General features: G+C 43.0%; 1 protein-coding gene and 1 pseudogene across 3 annotated transcripts in view; both read right to left on the reverse strand.

Moving 5' to 3' along the window:
- LOC103674415 (shieldin complex subunit 1) overlaps window positions 1–8,636 on the reverse strand; it is a 129,798-nt gene extending 121,162 nt beyond the window's left edge. For 2 of the 3 annotated variants that reach the window (XM_008703325.2, XM_008703324.2), the window contains exon 1: window positions 8,197–8,636. The gene's annotated coding sequence lies outside the window, so the exon portion shown is untranslated. The remainder of the gene's footprint in view (window positions 1–8,196) is intronic. The other variant, XM_040637992.1, reaches the window with a different exon arrangement.
- A 2,388-nt stretch (window positions 8,637–11,024) lies between these two features.
- On the reverse strand, window positions 11,025–11,590 carry LOC103674539 (annotated as a pseudogene).
- Window positions 11,591–20,655: the final 9,065 nt, after the last annotated feature.

Consider the following 20,655-nt stretch of genomic DNA (forward strand, 5'->3'; position numbering starts at 1 on the left):
AAAAAATTTAAATGTCCACATTTTAAAAAACATAAAGAGTAGAGAGAAATTAACAGAGACAATGAAAATATTTTAGTATGTTGCAGGCAATTTAGCCATAACTGTAGAAAGGAGACTGAAGGTTATTGTCCCATTTCGCCATCTTCTTGGAAGAGTCCTTTACATTCACATCCTCCTACAGATGCCTATCTTAGGATAGAACCCCATAAATTAGGGAGTCCTTTGATGAGGTTGTAGAATATAGGTGAGGTTCGGTAGGGTAGAGTCTGGAGCCGAGGACCAAAAAAGAATTCATGAGACCTCTTTGGTGCAAAAATGGTGGTTTATTAAAGCACAGGGACAGGACCCGTGGGCAGAAAGAGCTGCTGCCTGAGGTTGTGAGGAGTGGCTGAATATATACTATGGGGTAGGGGGAGGTAAGGAAAAAGGGAGGTTGAGAAAATACTTTCATATGTTAAAGAAGATTCACAGGATGCTGGAGGCCTTGTCATTGTCAAGTTAAGGTTTTTTTTCTCTCTAGTAAGGCATTAACAGGAAGATAGTTGGGAACTCCCTCGAGGAACATCACAAATCCCACCCAGTAGTGGGGGTGGGGAGAGGTTGCAGGGTGTCCGCTTGTGTTTTGTCCTCAGCTTGCCTTCTGTTCCCTCATCACTTCACTTGAGATGAATATTTTAAATAATGCTAGCTGAGGTTTTGTCAACCATATGCCAAATTTGAAGGCAAATTTAAAGACAAAAACAGAAGTGAAAACATATTCAGACAAACCTAACACAGCAACTGTAAATTTCATTTTCTCTTCCAGCAATGGTAATCAAAGTGTATAGATTCACTTTTCACCTTTTTTGGTGTAATGTATCTCACGAAAACACTCTTCTAAAGTAACATAGATTGTGAGCAGAGAAAGCCTGGAATAATACTAAATTACTTTCCTGTTTGTTTCATAAAATGACTAACTCAAATATAATTGAATGAACTTAATTATCTGGATTATTATATAACCATTAAAAATGATAGAAGATACAGCAAAAGAAAATCCCAGATCATGCATTGCATTCTCAGTTTTCATGTTTTTTTGGTCTCTTTTAATCTCCATTTCTCAATCTTTCTTTGTATTTCTTGGTGTTACATTTTTAAACGTCAGTTATTTTGTAGAATGTCCCTCAATTGGAGTTTGTCTGATGCTTCTACCTGGTGTTCGATAGCATTGAACACTGTTGATCACTCCTTCCCCCTGGAAAACTCTTGTCCCTGCGTTTCCTTGATACTACCTTCTTCTAATTTTTTTCTTTCCTCTCTCAAAAAATCCATCAAAATCTCCTTAACAAACTTTTTTTTTTTCTTCACTGTGGGCCTTTCTCAGGATTCTGTCTTGAATCTTCTCTTTTCCCATCTATGCAGATGATTCCTAAACCGCTAAGCCTCATCTGCTGAGAGTCAAATCAACATATCCTCTGGCCACCTTTAATTCAACTTTCCCCCACCTCTCAACCACCTCTCAATCAACCTACTCCTACCCCAGTGTCTCCTGTCTCAGTTGAGCTGGACTATTTAGTTGCCCAAGTCAGAAACTTTTTCTCCTCCTTTGTCAGCTTGTCCTGTATCCATCCATAATCAAGTCCTCCCCCGCTGATTCTTTCTCTTAAAGACTTATTGACTATCTCTTCCTTCTCTCCATCCTCACAGCAACTTTCCGAGTACAGCTCACCATTATCTGTCACCTGGATGTCAACAGCTTTCCAACTCTGGCAGCCAGTTGTTGTTATTTTGTTTTGTTTTGTTTTTAAATGAAGATTGAGTACACCCCTCCCTGACCCTCAGGCTAAATCTCAAACTTCTTACGTAGACTTAGAGGACCTGTAGACTTAAAGGACCCATAGACCTTATCTCTCATCACTGTCCCCAACCTTCCACCTCTGCATTATTTTCTTTTCCTTAAATACTCCGTGCTTGCTCTCTTTCACCTCTGAGCTTTTTACCTATACAATTTCTTTCCTTAGGGACATTCTTCTTTGGGCTTTCTCATCCTTCAGATCTCAGGTTTAAGGTATTCTTCCAGGAAACCTCTGACTTTTCAAATGAGTGTTAGTTGTCCCTTCCAGGAATCCCCGAGTTACTCCATTTACCCTGATTAAATTCCTTTGCCCTTTCTGTTTCTCCCACTAACTGTAACTGCTTTGAGGACAAGGACCATGTCTATCTCATACTTACTTGTAGTCCAGATCCCAGCCCAGTGACTCACACAAAAGTAAGTGTTCAGAAAGCATTAAAAAAAATGTTTTTTTAGTTTTGTTTTTTTTTAAGATTTTATTTCTTTATTGGACAGAGAGAGACACAGTGAGAGAGGGAACACCAGCAGGGAGAGTGGGAGAGGGAGAAGCAGGCTTCCCGCTGAGCAGGGAGCCTGATGCGTGGCTCGATCCCAGGACCCTGACCTGAGCCGAAGGCAGATGCTTAACGACTAAGCCACCCAGGTGCCCCTTTTTTAGTTTTTAAAAAGTTTTATTTAATGAGGCAATCTCTACCCCCAATGTGGGGCTTGTATTCACAACCCCGAGATCAGGAGTTGCATGCTCTTCCCAATGAGCCAGCCCGGTACCCCACAAAGCAGTTTTATATGCATGAATGGATAAGTCTCTTCCCAGGTGTCCTCCATTCTCCGCTGCCATCCAACTCAAGCCATCCAAGAAGTCTCAACAACATAACTTCTTGGGGCCCTTGTGTGGCTCTGTTGATAAAGGGGCTGGCTCTTGATTATGGCACAGGTCATGATCTTGGGGTCATGGGATCGAGCCAGGTATAGGGCTCTGTGCTCAGGGGAGAGTCTGCTTGAGATTCTCTCTCTCTCTCTCTCCCTCTGCCCCTCTTCCTGCTTGTGCTCACACGTGTTCTGTCTCTCAAAGAAATTTTAAAAATCTTTTTTTAAAAAACAAACATAACTTCTTCCTGACCTGTGTATCAGTGAAACAAACCTTGAAACATTTTGCCATTGTCACTCTTTCCTTGAAAAACAAGTTTGTTTGCTTATCAACTAATTTTTCTGTACTCTCCTGTGGGAGAGGTTTTATCTTTCTGATGGACTTCTTGGAGCAAATTTCTGAAGTCTCTAGTGACTTATCTTTGCCACGTAGCATGCCTCTGACCATCCTTTCTTACCACTTTCGACTGGTTAGTGCGTAAGAAAGGAAAACTAATTGAAGTCATCATCAAAACAAAATAAGGACTTTAAATCTAGAGACAGCAAAATAGAGATTTTATTGCATTCCAAAAGTAAAGTATAAATTACTTCTGTTCCCCTGCTGTTTTGCCATTGATTATATAATGGCTATAAAATGGGGTCATGTCACAATCCTATGAAACCTTTATATTTCATGGTTGAATTTTCTGCCATCAGCTAAGCTAGCGGCTGCCAAATCTCTTTCAGCAGAAAGAAGTCACTTTAGGTGAAAGACCAAAATAGCTCTTTCAAAGTGGGATGATGTTGCTTGCAGTTACTTTATCTGTCTTTGTCATTCTGAACCTTGATCTAATTGCTCACCCATCTGGGGATTTAGCTTTAAGAAAAAAGAAAGAAAACCATACAAAAGTTCAAGGGTTAAGTAACTGGTGAGTCTAAAAGCATCTTACTGCTTTTCATTCCTACAATATTATAAAACCATAATTAAGCAATAAGTGGATAACCAAGAAAAAAATATCAGACTGTAAGCTCCCAGACTAGACTGGAAGATCCATGAAAGTGAAGGTGTGGGTTTTACTTGCCAATGGATACCCCGCACTTGGAGAATGTATATTTATAATGAACATAAGCTTGGACCTTAATTTTAAGGTCAGTACTAGCACAATGGTAGAGACTAAAAATATTGCTTGAAGGACATTCCATGACACTATGGCAAAGCATCCATTTCCTGGCACCCCACACCAGTGAGGGCTTAACGTGCCATTTCATGATAGGGACAGACACAGCTGATCTACAATCCAGAGCCACTCCGGACTACCTACGTTCAAAGGTGAAGAAACAAGTGCCCTTAGCTTAGAGTCAGGAAGTTGGGCTTCAGTCTTAGCTCTCTCGTTAACCAATAATGAGGCTGTAGTCATTTACTCTCTGTGAGCCTTAATTTTCTTGTCTGTACAAAGTGCCTTCCCGGACTACTTTAAAAAAAACAAAACAAAACAAAACCCTGCTTGATGGAGTAATTGACAGACTGATGGCCAGCAATTCTAAATTCACTTTCCCCCCAAATTAATGATTTGAAGAATGCCAAGTATAATGAAAGTATTATGTCAGCAGAAAAGAAATGCAGCTTGTAGCGACTGTAGATTTACAAATTGGTGATGCTTATAAATACTAAAGAAATAATTTGATTCTTTTTTTTAAAGATTTATTTATTTATTTGAGAGAGAGAGCACACTGGAGGAAGGGCAGAGAAAGAGGGAGAAAGAATCCTCAAGCAGACTCCCTGCTGAGCGCAGAGCCTGATGTGGGGCTCGATCCCAAGACCCTGAGATCGCAACCTGAGCTGAAATTGAGAGTCAGATGCTCAGCCAACTGAGCCGCCCAGGCGCCCTCAAATAATTTGATTCTTATACTTTTATTGGGGTGTGATGCCTGAGGTCTTAGTAGTTACTGCAAAGCTTAGAAATCATCAGATACAATATGGTGATGAAGAGTTTTATGTGTTTATGTTCTGCCCACCTCTAAGAATTATTAAAGGAAGTGAGTGAGCATTTTACTTGGGGACTTTAAACAATATATAATGTATTCCATTTATTTTTTATTTTTATTTTAAAGATTTTCTTTATTTGTGAGAGAGAGAGAGGAAGCTCAAGCACAGGGGGAGAAGCAGGCAGAGAAGAAGGAGTCTCCCCGCTGAGCAAAGAGCCCAAGGGGGGACTCTTTCCCAGGACCCCAGGATCATGACCTGAGCTGACGGCAGACCCTTAACCGACTGAGCCACCCAGGCATCCCAATATATTCCATTTATGATGGCTGCATAATAAATTACCCCAAAACTTTGAGGCTTCAAAGAACAATTGTCATTTATTATCTCTTAAGGTTTCTGGGCTTCAGTTATTGCTTTGGCTGGATGGTTCTGGGTCAGCATCTCTCATGAGGATACAATTTGATGGCAGGTAAGGCTGCGATCTTCTGAAGGCTTAACTGGAGTTGAAGACTCTACTTTCCTGCCAGTTCCCTCATGACTAGCAAGCTTGTGTTGGCTCTGGAGGGAGGCCTCAGCTCCTTTCCATACTGGCCTTTCCATAAGGGCACCCGAGGCCCAGGACACTCCATATATGTGTCCTTACAGCAAGGTGCCTGCATTGCTCGGAGTAGGGGTAGCAAACTCTTTCTCTAAAGGACCAGATAGTAAATATTTTAAGCCTTGTGGGCCACCTCTAGTCTCTGTCACATCGTCTTCTTCTTTAAAAAAAAACAAGACAAAACCTATTTTAAAAAGAAGAAAACCAATCTTAGCTCACACACATACAAACAAGCTGCAGGCTGGGTTTTGACCATTAGCCCAAATTCCAGTCCTTCCGCTAGAGTAAGCAATCCATGAGACCAAGATGGGAGCTGCCATATCTTTAAAGACCTAGCCTGCCAAGTCCCGCGCTATCTCCTCCATTGTATTCTTTTGGTCAGTTAGGCTTGATTCATTGCGGGAGAGGACCACACAAGGCTTTGAAAACTATGCCAAAGGCAAGGCTTATCAGAGACCATCCTGGTGGCTGACTGCTACACGATGCCTTTAAAAATAATATGTCTGAGGAGCATAGCGAGTGATTAACGTGATAGACCACACAGAGAATTGTCCTTACCATAAACTATAAAATATTCTGCTCCTCATTGCTTGGTGTTCTTCTAATTATTCCCTGAAAGGTCTAGAAAATATTAAAGAATATAAATAACTAGATTGTGAGTAGAGATTATCTTTTTTATCTTCAAAAATATCACAACTCCTCACAAAATTATTTTGACATAGTGGACATTAAATAAATGTTTGCTGAATTACATATATATATATTAGTATCTATAAGGCCTCAAAATAGGCCTTCTTTTTAAAATTGATCCAATTATTTGGCACTCTGTAAATCAAAGATAAAAGATTATTTAATTATCTATTTTTCAGCCAGTTGTGCTTTGTGTAGACACAGTATGCATTTACTGAGAAAAAGGAAGAGTAGGAGAAAGCATGAGTAGTAAGATGTTTATAGAAATACCTCACTGTCAAAGATATAGCAATCACTCAATTTTTTTTCTTTTTAAATATCCACTTGTCTTTTGGCAAATGCCTTTGAGTGACGTTCTCAAAGATAGTGTCTCAATGCCCAGACGTGAGCAAGTATGCAGAGGACTTGACGGAACGTGCCAAGAGCTACTGGCTTCAGCTGGCTTCATTGGGAATTTTGAGTCTCCACATGATTTTGTTGTCATGATCTTTGACAATGACCTTCTGAAATGAGGCCATTGAAGGTAAAGCCACCTTCTTACACTCGGTGCTGGTTAAAGTGCAGTTTCAACTTCATCAAGCACCGAATTATTGCCTTGTACCCCCCATTCACTCCACACCATGACCAACAACAAGCCTGTGGGTGTCATGAAGAGGACTGTGCAGACTGTGGGGTGTCTTTGCTCCTGCATTTCTTGTCTTTAGCTGAAGTTAGCATTCCCCTCGATACGTAAAAGCATTTCAGCCTTTGAACTTCTGCAGTAAAAAGTAAAATACACTCACACTAATGAATCACAAAGTTTAATGTATGTTCCAAAAGTTCTCTTGAATTGTGCAAGTGTTTGTTTTCCAGTCCTGGAAAGTGTATTTCCAAATGCTGGTCCCTGAGAAGGTCTTCCTACCCACTATACATACCCCAGGAGGTGTAAGGAAGAGCGAAGATCTGACCTCACAGAAGTGTGAAAAGCTGCCCGAAATACATACTGGACCCACAGACAAATCAGACGAGGAGCTAATGCCCATCTTGTGTAAAGGCGGGGCTGCGGGGGACCTGCTCAGGAAGGATATCCGTGATCAGTGGTTAGATGGGGCATACAAAGTTCTAAGGTCGTTGCATGAATGTGCGTAGAAAAATTGTGGTCAATATACAGTGGCTATCTCTAGAAAGTAGGACTGGATGGGGCTGGGTGAAGAGTGGACACTATCATTTTTTACTTTATAAACCTCTACATTGTTTGAATTTTTTTTTTGTAACAAGTACACATTCCTTTTGTAATTCTAAACAGTTATAATATGCTAACAATAGCTAAGTTTGATGGAGTGCTCTAGACTGCGCTGAGGGCATTAATGACACGGATGTCTTCATGTAATCTTCGGAACAAAGCCGTGAGTAAGGTGCTCTTTTTATGTCTGTTTCACAGATGAGGAAACAGAGACACAGAGAATGCAGGTAACCTGTGACAGAGCTCGTAACTGGCTGGCTAGGATTAAATATTATTAAAATATATAAACTGCAAAGAATATGATTATCCTTAAAGAAATCAGTAGTACTATTCCTGGCTTCTGAAAATGATTTAAAAATAATTTATAATTTTGAAAATGATTTAAGTTTTAATTTTTAAAAATGAGCTGGAGCGCACTGAACTCATAAACTATTTTTTTAAAACATTATTAAAATAGAGCAGACACAGCCTTATGCTGGATTTCTGTGACCTAAATCCTTTGTGTGCTTTAGAAATATCCCTGGTGTGTGCTATAAAACCCCATGTCAGGGTGCCTTGTTGCTAAACTGGCTCGTTTAAAGGCCAAGAGGGGGAAAAAATCACGAGCAAACGAGCACAGACAAGGAGAAATGTGTAATTACAAAGCTCAGATGCTCCAAACCGATTGATGTAGAAAATAAAAATGTGAAGACACCCCCCTTCTTTGGGCTTATAATCTTAAATTGGCTACCTCCTTTGTTGTGGATAGCCAGCCAGACTCGTGAGAGAGGCAGAGCGCTCACTTCATGTCTGGGGACACTCCAAGAGTCAGCAGGTTGAGCTCCTGGGTTCCTCATGTTCCTGTTCTATAAAGAGGAGGTAATAAAATCCACCTCCCCTCAGTACTTGAAGGCAACGTGTGAAACATTCTCTCCCTTTGCTATCAAAGTGATGAGAAAAGCACTTACCTACTGGTTTTACTGATAATATCATGTTATAAATACCCATTATCAATAAGTCCTCGGAGTGCACTGAAATCTACTAACCTTCGAGAAAGACGACGAGTTGGATGTTTCCGAAGTTCCAAAGGGCAGAGCCAACCTCTCAAGAGGGCAAAGTAGGAGGCTACCTCCTCAATCATTTGAACAGCACAGGGTAGAACATCCTGTCCCAAAACAGCTTTGGTCACGCTAGGTACTTCGAGTTCCACCATTAGAAATTCATTCCTTTGAATTGTTAGCGTCCTCCTTCAGAATGAAAATATCTTCACATCAGCTTTCCACTCGGGCAGTTAGTTCCAAGTTGGGTCACTGGAAGTAATGCCTAAAAAGTCCACCAGTCCTCAAGTCAGGAGGTGTGAGGGGCCTGCCCAGGGGAGAGACACAAAAAGATGTTAAACAGCAAAGAATATGATTATTCTAAAAGGAATCAGAGTTACTATTCCCAGCTTTGGAGCAGCTCCAGGACTCTAAGAGCGCTAGTCTTTCGCAGGTCAGTATGTCCTAAACAAGGCCAGGCTGGTCATCTACTTTCCAAGTGCACAAATAACTCAAACTTTGGCTTGGTTTCCTGTGAAGTCACCTCCCTTCCCATCTGGGAACAGCAGTTTTCCAGCAAAGAGCAGCACTTGGTGACTCACTGGCATTATTTCTGTCTTCTGCTTTGAGGCCCCGTAGACACACAGAGCTGGGCTCTGGCAGTGCCGAGATGCAGACGTGTCTTTCCAAGCTGGACCCCTGAACCCCGAAAGATCGCTTTTTTAAATTTTTGCTTCAAAATGATATTGTCATGACAGATTTTCTAATCCTTTCCATGGAGAATGAGTCGGTATTCTGCTCTGATTAAGCCCCTCAAGGTCCTAAACAGGAATACCTTGTCCCCTCTGCAAAAAGAACTCCCTCCATTCACATTCTTTCTCTTAGCATAGAACCTACCATTCCCTGAGTACCAGCAACACTAAACTAAGGGTCATTCCCACCAGCCCTGGCTGTGACGAGGTTTTCAGAGCAGAAAACTGTTATCGTATATTTAATCTGCCGACTGAATGGAACTGGGGGGAGGGGGGAAGAGGCAGGCAAGGAAGAAGGAACGAGCAAATTGCAAATGTCGACATGTGTGCTGCACCTGGAGTCAGTCAAGAGACAGACACGCCCCCTGTACCAACCCCTTCAGAGAACCATCTCGAAGATTAACAACCTTAAGAAGCCTTAGGACTTTGAGCTCTGAGCAAGGGCTTATTCATTGAAACCACGTAACAAAATGCAATGAGACCAAGCTCTGAATGAAGGTGATAAGATAAACTTAACCACTAGCCCTCTCCTAGCAGCCGTCTCTAATGTTTCTCGCTGAACCTTTGGAAATTCTCTGCCTCTTTCCAGGTCTGGCATTGCTCACCTGTGTCACAGGACAAACTGCACGAGTTGGTCATAATATTTTTCATATAAGTTCAACTGCTTCTTGCTGACCACCCCTTCATTTCCTCCCTCCTCCTGGATCTGTAGGGAAAAAGTTCCCAGGATGACAGAGTCGAATTAGGAGGAACTCTTCCCCAAGAAGACAATGAAGAGTCAACTCTCGTCTCAAGGACTGCAGGGGGGGGGGGAGTCCCTCATGGGGCACAAGAGCTCCTTCGTAAGTTGACCCTCACCAACTGCACTCCCTCGGCAGGCTCTGGTCTTTCTGGGCATTTCTCTGGTCAGTGCAGTTTCCTTCCCTCCGCCATGATTTTAAATTTCTTTCCTTTCTTTCAGCTGCTAACTTGCTTCCTAATGCTATTAAACATCCAAGCCCAACCAGATCCTCTTTTTGTCCATTTAACACAGAAGCTGCTGATAGTCCCTTTTTGTCTTTCTATGCCCTAGCCTCTGTCCTGGCCTGGTCACACCATACTCACACTATTGATCTTCTCTGCTCCTTCCCTTCCCTCCTCTTCTTTCCTCTTCCCTTTCCTCCCCTTCCCTTCTCCTCCCCTCCCCACCCTCCCCTTCCCCTCCCTCTCTACTGCTTCTTTATATCTATATATCCCTTCCCTTACCTGTAACACACATAATATATATCATGCATGCTGCAAATGTTTCCTCCAAGGTTGTCATTTGTCTTTTAGCTTTGCTTCTGATGTTTTTTTGTTTGCCTCCTTATTGTTTTTTTGGCATGCAAAGGTTTCTAAATAACATTTATCAATCTTTTCTTTTACTGTATCTGGATTAAACATACTTTTCCCTTACTAACTACATAAATACATACAGACATACACAAAAGGGGCATCTGCCTGGCTCAGTTGGAAGAGCATGCGACTCTTGGTCTCAGGGTTGTGAGTTCAAGCCCCACATCGGGTGCAGAGATTACAAAAAAAACCACCAAAAACAAAACCTTTACCCAACCTCAAGATATCAAGGAACTCCTGCATGTTTTCTTCTAGAATTGTATGGTTTCATTTTTACTTTCATATCCAGCCCATTTGGAATTTACTCTTGTATATGATGTGAGGTATGGATCCAATTTTAGAATTTCCAAGTGTCTGTTTAGGCATCCCAGCACCATTTAGTAAAAAGTCTTAGCCCCATTGATTTGAGATGCCACCTTATCTAAATTTTTGTATTTAAATCAACTTATGGATTTTCTATTTGCTCTTTCTATTTATGAATCGACCATAAAAAGAAAAAATAATCCCTCCATCCTACATCCTTCTCTAGCTGTTGCCCTAGTTCTCTCTTCTCCTTCACAGCCAAACTCTTCAAGAGGGTTGTCTATCCTCTGCCTCCATTTCCTTACCTCCTTTCACTCTTTAATTCCCTCCAGCCTGGTTTTTACCTTTGTCATTCCAACAGAACATTTTGGGGGGGGGGGGGATAATTTTTCATTTTTTTTTTTTTAACAAACACACCAAAGAGTCATGTGATGCTGCCTGCATTGGATGCAATCCTGGCCCACAAGTCTGCACGCTCCTTTGCCACCGGTCCTGCCAGAGCAGAACCTTTCATTTCACCTTTATTGTTCACTATGACCCCCGCGTTATCTTCAAAATAGAGAAACACGCCATCTTTTCTCTGGATGACTTCCGTTGTCAAGTTGCCACTGCTGGATGTACCCTCTTCCCGAGCTCTGGTTTGCCTTTCTTCACTGTGGCCACCACCAGGTCACCCACACCAGCAGTAGGAAGTCTGTTCAGTCGTCCCTTGATCCCCTTCACAGAGATGATAGACAGATTTTTGGCTCCTGCGTTCTCAACACAGTGGATCCTGGCTCCCACTGGAAGACCCAGGGAAATCCGGAATTTCACACCAGAGGACCCCCCCACGTCCTCGCTTCGATATCTTGAACACCAGAAAGGGACAGAAAAGCCCATTAAAACATTTTGAGCTTGAATCATCACCATGGCACCGGATTCCACTGGCAGATTTCGGGCCTCATCTCATCTGTTCCCTCAGCAGCTTTTGACATTGTCGAACACTCCTCGAAATGCTCTCCTGATTGACCTGCAAGTCTCCACCATCTTCTGCTTGTCCTTCTTCTTCCTTAGCCAGTCTAGCCCCCCTTCTTATGTGGGCTCCTGCTGCCCCACCTGCTATGCAGCCCTGGTGGTTCTCCCCCGCTCACCCCCCCAACACACACACACACACACACACACACTACCAGGTGGTCTCACCCCTGCCTGCAGCTTCAGTTTGAACCAATCCTCAGGTAACCCACACCTCTCTCCCACCGAGTTCCCGCTTCTAAGTGAATCTAGATGACATTTACACTTGGTTATTTCAAGGGCATCATAAAATCAGCATGTTCAAAACCGGACTCAAGTACGACCCATTTCATGTTACCCTCATCCCCAATTCTGGTTTGTCTTCTTCCCATCGCACTGAACAATGTCATCATCCATGGCGACGAAACCCAAAAATCCAACTGTCCTCCTTGCCATCTCTTCCATCACATCCCAGATGCAAACCATTGCTAAGTCCTCCTGAAGACTTCTCCTATCAGTCTATTTCTCCCCACAACACACCCTCATCCAGGCTATTCTCAACTCACAGCTGCATTCCTGCTGTGGCCACCAGACTGGTCTCCCTGCTTCCTACTCTTTCCTCACCCCTATATTTCACTCTTCACTTGGCAACCAGAGGGATCTATTTGAAATCAAACCACTTCCGTTGCCTCCTGTTGCTCTTAAAATAAGCCAAAATTGTAATGTGGTCTACAAGAGCCTCTGTAGTTTGGTGCCTGCTTACCTCTCCAATCGCTTCTTACACCCCTTCCCTTTGCTAGGCTCTATCTCCACCTCCCCTCCCCAGCCCAGCCCCTGCCATGCTCTTCCTAACAAGGACCAATGCTCCTATTATATCCTCTCTGGGTACCATGTATCTCCCCTTGGAAATGTTTTCATCCACAGTTAGCATTTGATATTTACATGGGAGATTTATTTTTAATATCTACGAGGACAAGACCCCATCAGTCATTTGTTTCAATATTATCCCAACATCTACCTCTCAGCCTGACAATGGTAAACAAATGAATAAACTTAAATCTTGTCTTGCAGGAAACAAGTCCCAGTGGATATTATGGCTTTTCTTAATATCTTCCCTGTTCCAACACTTTCTAAACATTTTCAAGCCTCCCCTATCTTGAAAGACAAAAGGAAGGTTCAGGTGTCCCTTGCCTGTGTGTTTTCATCGAGCTACCTCCCCCTTCTATCTCTATTTGCCTACACAGCCCAAACTCCCAGGAAAAACAGTCTACTTCCCACCTGCCAGTTACTCGTCGACCCATTGTAATCCTCTTGCAACCTGGCCCTTGGCCCCTACAGTCTCCTGAAACTGCTCTGGTCAAGATCTCTGATGATCTACTCATTGCCAAATCCATGTTCTCTATTCAGTTTTCATCTTTCCTAACACTTCCTTGGCACATGGCACTGTTGATACTTTTCTTCTTCTGGAAATTCCTCTTATGGCCTCTTATGAGCTCTATGCCCATTTCTTTTCCATTTTACTTTCCACCTCTCACTGGTGCTCCTAAGGTTGCCCCAAGGCGACCTCATCCTTTTTCACTATTTCAAATACGTGCTCCCTATGGGCTTGATAACTCCCACAACTCTATCTCCGGCTTCAGATCAAAAAGTTCAGGTAGCTCCTGGAACGTTTTCACTAGAATATTGATTTGCTTACATTTCTGTGAGGAGCATTTTGGGCTGGACTCAGCTGGGCAGATCTGCTGATCTCACCGGAGATCTCACTCATGCAGCTGCAGTCATCTGGTAATTCATCCTGGCCTCAATGGTGTAAAACGGGCTCACTCATGTATCTGGTGGTTGGTGCTGGTTCCTGGCTGGGGCACTTCAGTTCTCCTGTATAGAGCTCACCAGGCTTACGCAACCACATCATTGTCTCAGTGTTCCACTTCTGCCTGAAAGAGAGCAAACCTCCATGTGCAAGTGATTCTAGGGCTCTGCTTATGTTACCCTTGCTAATGCCCCATTCATCAAAGCAAGTCACACAGCCAAGCCCCAGCCCAAAGGGTGGAGAAATAATTCTACTTCTTGATGATGGAAGCAGCAATCTCATAGCAAAGGGTTATATATACAACAGTGGATGAAGTTATTGCAGTAGACAATCTACCATAATGTTCTTCTCATTTCAAACTTGTTTTTTCCCATGTCTTTCCTATCCTAAGGAATAATGCCAGTGTTCCCCTATTCATTCAAGCTGGAGTAAGTCTAGTTTACTCCTTCCTTCCTTGCACATGCTGTAGACTGGAGGGCTTAACACCAATTCCCAACCTCTTTCTCTACCATGGAGATACTAGTGATAAACCCTCACACTACTTTGCAGCAATAGGTGGTCATGTGATGCCATTCTGGCCAAAAAGTAAAAGTCTATGAGTGATTTTACAAAAACTTTTGCTTCTTTTATTGAAAGGAACAGACCCCGTGGCACCTGGGTGGTTCAGTAGATTAAGTGTCCAACTCTTGATCTCAGCTCAGGTCTTGATCTCAGGGCTGTGAGTTCAAGCCCTGCATTGGGCTCTATGCTGGGGATAGAGATGCCTCGGTGGCTCAGTGGGTTAAGTGTCTGCCTTTGGCTCAGGTCATGAACCCAGGGTCCTGGGATAGAGCCCCGCATCTGGCTCCTTGCTCAGCGGGAAACCTGCTTCTCCCTCTGCTGCTCCCCCTGCTTGTTCTCTCTGACAAATAAATAAACAAAATCTTAAGAAGTAAAATAAAATAATAAATAAATAGATAAATAAATAAATAAATAAATAAATAAATAAATAAGAAAGGGACAGACCCTGTCTTTCTTATTTGCTTCTTCCATCCCTGAACACGAACAAGACATCTGGAGCTGCAGCAGCTACCATATGACCATGAGGTGACAAGTACTAAGAAAATGCCAAGAGAATCAGAGACACCAGCCTTGATATTATTGAATCATGAAACAAAGGCAGCAGTTGCTTCCATCTAAGACTTCTTGCTATGGGGAAAAATAAATTCCTCTTTGTTCAAGCCACTCTAAATTGGGATTTTTTTTTTAAAGATCTTATGTATGTGTGTATTTATTTATTTATTTGATAGGGAGAGAAAGCAAGAGAGCACAAGCAGCGGGGAGCAGCAGCAGAGAAAGGGAAAAGCAGTCCCCCTGCTGAGCAGGGAGCCCAACGTGGGGCTCCATCCCAGGACCCTGGGATCATGACCTGAGCAGAAGGCAGATGCTTAACCAACTGAGCCACCCAGGCGCCCTGGGATTTTTTGTTACTTCCAATCAAAAGAATTCCTGGCACACCTTCATCCCCTAATCCAATCAGTCATCACATCCTGTACTCTCTTCCTTCTGAAGTTCTCCCACATGTACTTCCTTTATTCTCTGCTGCCTCTGTTCTAGTTCACACACCCATGGAGCTGTCTCAACAATCTTCCATCTGGTTTCCCTCTAATCGTTTCTCCAAACTAATCTTGCTTATTGCCAGAACTTGATTCATTCAGAGTCAAGAGATTTCCAATTTCCCGTCAGGTAAAGTCTTAATTTCTTAGAATGGTCCCCAGTGGTTTTGTCTATCTAGCCCCTACGCATCTCCCCATGATTCAGCAGGTCTAGGGTGAGGCCCGAGAATTCGTATTCCTAACAATCTCTCCTATGACGATGCTACCAATAGTGGGTAAACTACTTTCTGAGTAGCATTGGTACAGAGTTCTTTTCCTTCAGAGTATTTGCCTTCACTTGTAATGATAGATTCCTTCATTCCTTAATTCAGTGGTTCTCAAACATTAGTGTGCATCAGAGTCCCCTGGAGGGCTTGTTAAAACACAGAACACTGGCTTCTACCACCAGAATTTTTTTTTTAAAGATCTTTTATTTATTTATGTGACAGAGAGACAGCCAGCGAGAGGGAACACAGCAGCGGAGTGGGAGAGGAAGAAGCAGGCTCCCAGCGGAGGAGCCCGATGTGGGACTCGATCCCGGAATGCTGGGATCATGCCCTGAGCCGAAGGCAGACGCTTAACGACTGTGCTACCCAGGCGTCCCTACCACCAGAATTTCTGATCCATCAGGATTAGGGTAGGGACTAAGAATTTGCCTCTCTAATGAGTTCCCAGATGCCGTTGATGCTGCCTGTCAGGGACGATACATTGAGAATCACTGTCTTAGTACAGGGTTTATCAACCGGGGCTCTATTGACATCCTGGGCCAGAGAATTCTTTCCTGTGGAGAAGTTGTTCTGGGCATTACGGGATCTTTAGCAGCATCCCTGGCCTCTACTCAATAGATGCCTAGAGCAATTCCTCCAGGGGTGATAAAAAGTGTCTCCAGAAATTCTCAGATGGCCCCTGGTTGCGAACCACTACCTTGGGGGTGATCATTTGATCTCCACCCATCTTTTTCCTTAATCTCTATGTTTCATAAACGCAGGAGTCTGCTTTTTGTATTCCCAGGGCCTAGTAGAGCCACTCAGTAGATATTTGTTCAACAAATGAATCCAATTCCAGCCGAGTTTAAGGTCCTTTAATGCTTCCTTCACCAATCCCTTTCTGGTATCTCTCTCTCATCACCAAAAAGCATTTAAAACAAATCTTTCCGCTGCCACCCTACCCTGAAAAGCAAGGTAATGACAATGTTTCTAGTCTTTTTTCTGTACTTTATAGTACATCTGTGCCTTAGCAGTGACATTCTGGAAATAATATCTTCACCAAAAGAACAACTCAATAATGAGAATTTACGAATTTTGGCAGGCTGGTAGGAAGAGGATCCTTTTGGTCAGGGTACTGCTGCTCCCCAGTGAGGGCAGCCTTTGGGCAGCTGCCTATGACACGCACACAGCTGAGTGGCCCAGTAGTCAACGCAGGAGGCTGAGGAATCAGAACCCCGGCAGGCAGCAAGGAGGAGCCGGCAAGCTTGAAAAACAGGTGTCACATTCTGTTCCCGCTCCAGCATATTTGACTTTCCTTGACTTCCTCCTACTGCCACCTATCTCTAAATCTGGGCGGCTTGGTGAGCTCGCCCTGGTCCAGTTAGGTAATTAGGGAATAAATTGTTCCATTCTGGATTGTCTTGGACCACAAACACTTCACTGTATGTGCCAACCAGGTCTTTAGGCCAGCTTTTGTGAATGCCGGAGGGTACTTGAAGACTTGCTCATTCACCTGTGGGGAGATTAACAATCATTGTGCTCTCAAGCTTTCCAGAAGGAAATTCTCAAAGGGAATGTAGTGAAGCAGAACTTTTCTGACTCACCGAGAGTGTGAGTGGAATTTTAAGATGATTTGCTGGGGTAATTGATTCTTTGATGGTATGTTAGAGAAGTTACTTGAGTTACTTTGAGAGGCAACAGAGAATTTATGCCTATATGGTACCATACTGGCGTAGTTCACTGGCAAGAGCTGGGTGTAGGAGGACTTTAGGAAAGGAGGGAAGCTAGAACAAGAAGCCATGTCTCTTCTCTGATTCTCTGAGCCATCGTCCTCTTCTCTTTCACTTTCTGTCTCCCCTGCCTCCTGCACCACCACCACCACCACCTGGCCCTGTCCGGCAGACTGGCTTTCTCTGCTTTTCTTATCCTTTGGCACACTTGCAAAGCTCCTGAGTTTACATGCAAGAGCCTAAGCCTCCTGCAGACATTGACCAATATCCTCTCTGTTCTAGTACAAGATTCTAGGGAAAGAGAGTCTGTTGGGTCCAGCCAGCCATGGGAATAAGCAAGATTGCAGGGCTCCTTCCTGAAGAAGGGGCTCGTTCCCAGATACTATGCCATCTTAGATTGGATCCCCCAGAAGCAGACTCTGAATCAAGGATTTGAGGACTAGTTTATTTAGGAGATGTTGGAAAAAAACAAATCTACGCCCATCTCCCCCTTCTTACTCCCTTTGGTCACCTGCTGGAAATCTCTGCCAAAGTCTCAAGACAGAAGGCAAGGAAGCCCAGGGAGGCTATTGAAGTGGCACATGTTAGGCCCGCCTTCTGGGCACAGAGCAGGGTGGATAAGGGAACCGAGTAAATCTGGAGGGGCAAATGGAGACACAATGCAGACAATTCTCAGGAGAATTGTGTTTTTCACATACCCTAAGACAGGTATGAGAAAATAAATGATTCCATTCTTTAGTCATAGGTAATTGTAGCATTTAGCCATGTCTAATTTCATAGAATTACTCGTGAGATTTGAACAGTGTGTTGAGACTTGACATTTATCACTGTGTCACACAACCTGGAGTCAGAAGTGTCAATAATTTTCTGGACAAATTTTAATCATAGTTTCATTTACATAAATACCATCCAGGCCTGTTGTAACAAACTTAACCAGTGCAAGTATCAAATACAATACGTGTATGTCATGCTCCATGTGAGTAGTTATATTCAAAGCAAGAGGAAAGTTAGTTGTTTTTAGAACAGTGATCTCAGATTTTGTTCTTCTCTACACCACCTTGTGGAACTTCTGGAAGTCACTGTGCAAGGCTTCATTTCAACTCCTTTCATACCGATTCAAAGTCAATTCATACAGATTTATAGAAATACTTCTTTCCCAAGCAGCTTTCACCAAAGGCCTCATGTTGTTTCTGAAACAAACAACCACAAGAGAAATAAGCTGTTTGTATTAGTCTCTTACTGCTGCTGTAACAAATTACCAACCCTTAGTGGTTTAAAATGAACACATTTATTATCTTAAGGTTTTGGATGTCAGAAGTCCCAATGGGTCAGCAGGATTGGATTCCTTCTGGAAGCTCTAGGGAAGAATTCATTTCCTTTCCCTTTTTAGCTTCAAGAGGCTGCCTGCACGGGGCGCCTGGGTGGCTCAGTCGTTAAGCGTCTGCCTTTGGCTCAGGGCGTGATCCCGGCATTCTGGGATCGAGCCCCGCATTAGGCTCCTCCGCTGTGAGCCTGCTTCTTCCTCTCCCACTCCCCCTGCTTGTGCTCCCTCTCTCGCTGGCTGTCTCTCTCTCTGTCAAATAAATAAATAAATAAATAAATAAATAAATAAAATCTTAAAAAAAAAAAAAAGAAAGAAAGAAAAAGAGGCTGCCTGCATTCCTTGGTTTGTGGCACCTTCCTGCATCTTCAAAGTTAACAGTTTAGCATCTTTAACTTTCTCTCTCTCTTTCTCTCTCTCCTTCTCTCTGTCTCTCTGTCTCTCTCTCTCTAGCTTCTTCATCCATCATCACACCTTCTCAGATTCTGACCCTCCTGCCTCACTCTTATAAAGGACCCTTGTGATTATAACAGTCCCACCCAGATAATCCAGGATAATCTCTCCATCTCTAGATCTTTCACTTAATCACCTCTGCAAAGTCCCTTTTGCCATGGAAGGTAACATTCTCAGAGGTCTCAGGGATAAGGGCATAGATATCTTTGAGGGACCATAATTCTGCCTACTACTGCTATCAGGGTCATTCCCTTGGTGCCACAATTTATAAGTAGCCCAACCTAACTAAGAAGAAGGACCTCTATCACTCGACACATTTTCAGGTGATGATAAGAACCTCCTGGTGCTCAAGGGAGAATCTCAAGTCTACCAGCAGAAGTTTATAATATGGAACTGCAACGGAGTGGAAGAACACTCTCCCCCAGCAATTCACCGAAGTGTGTATGTGCCTTTCTGGAGTTGAGACTGAAGTTGGGATAATGTTGGGCGCCAGAGAAAGCAAGAGAAGAAACAGATGGAGTAGAAATGGGGCAGAGAAACCTCTTTGGATTACCTGCAAAGACTGTTTGCTTTGAGTCTTCTAAACACAAAATTTGGTTCTGGGAGGGAAGAAAGGATGTTAGGCATAAGCACTACGATAAACCCAAGGAGTCATTTGTTAGTTTGGGGATGATTCTCCAGAGAGATTTCTTGCTTAATGAAGCAAGAATACTTGACTTTACCAAATTTGGTTTTTTCCCAACTTCTCCCAGAGGCTGCTGGTGATCTGATCAAGCATCTTCTCCCACTCATTCTAACCCTCTTTGTTTAGTTAAAGTGTATTCTCAAGTTTCAAGGAGGACTCACTATTATCAAAGTATGTATACTTACCAGTGATTCCCACTTTCTCTATCTTGGTCTGTGTTATTCTTCCCCCTCATCAGTCTACAGAGAAAAAGATACTAATTAATTTTGTTCAAACTAAGCAAACAGATTCAAGGGCTAGAAATATTTTTATCCTCCACACTACCATATAAGAAAAATTAAAATATATTTTACACCCAGTGTGGCACATTTTATTTTCCAAAGATGGCCACAATGTCTCCCTTCCTCTCTTCTTAACTGACACTTGGTGTAACTGACATGGAAAGATGTAGCATATATCCCCTCACATTAAATCTGGGTCGGTTTACGACTATGGTAGAATTGACACTACGTGTGACTTCCAAGGCTTGATCATAAAAGATAGGATAGCTTCACCCATGTGGTCTTGGGATGTTCACTCTTAGAACCCAGCCATCTTGCTGTGAGGAAGCTCAAGCCGGACATGGAGAGGCCAGGTGTTGGCGTTCCAGCCAACAGCCCCGCTGAGTTCCCAGCCAACAGCCAGCAAGGACTGCCAGACGTGTGAGCGAGCAGACCTTCAGATGATGTCAGCCTCAAGCTCTCAAGTCACTCCCTGCTGTTTGAGATTTCCCAAATGAGGTCCCAGATATCGAGGATCAGAGACAAGATGTCTTCACAGTGTCCTTTCTGAATTCCTGACCCATGGGATCCATTAACCGTAATAAAATTGTGGTTGTTTTACATTGAGCTTGGCACAGCTTATGTCACAGTGAGAGTAACTGGAATATTTGGGTTGATGTAAACATCAAAGGACACAGGCATTCTTGACAGGAGACACTGTAAACTTAACAAGATGCTTGAATCTTACCATTTTTTCCCCAGCTTGTTTCTTAAGAATAACAAATGTGTCAACCCCATTAATCTAATCCAGAGTTGGCCTTTTCTTCTTCCTCCAAAGCAATTCATCTTTTCCAAACTATTCATGTGGTCACAGCTCAGTGCTCTAGAGATCTCATGAAACCGCATAGAAGCTGGAAACAAATCTTATTTAAAAGGATAGACTACATTTT

This window comes from Ursus maritimus, unplaced genomic scaffold (genome assembly GCF_017311325.1).
Source record: "Ursus maritimus isolate PB19 unplaced genomic scaffold, ASM1731132v1 scaffold_22, whole genome shotgun sequence".
Lineage (NCBI taxonomy): Eukaryota > Metazoa > Chordata > Mammalia > Carnivora > Ursidae > Ursus > Ursus maritimus.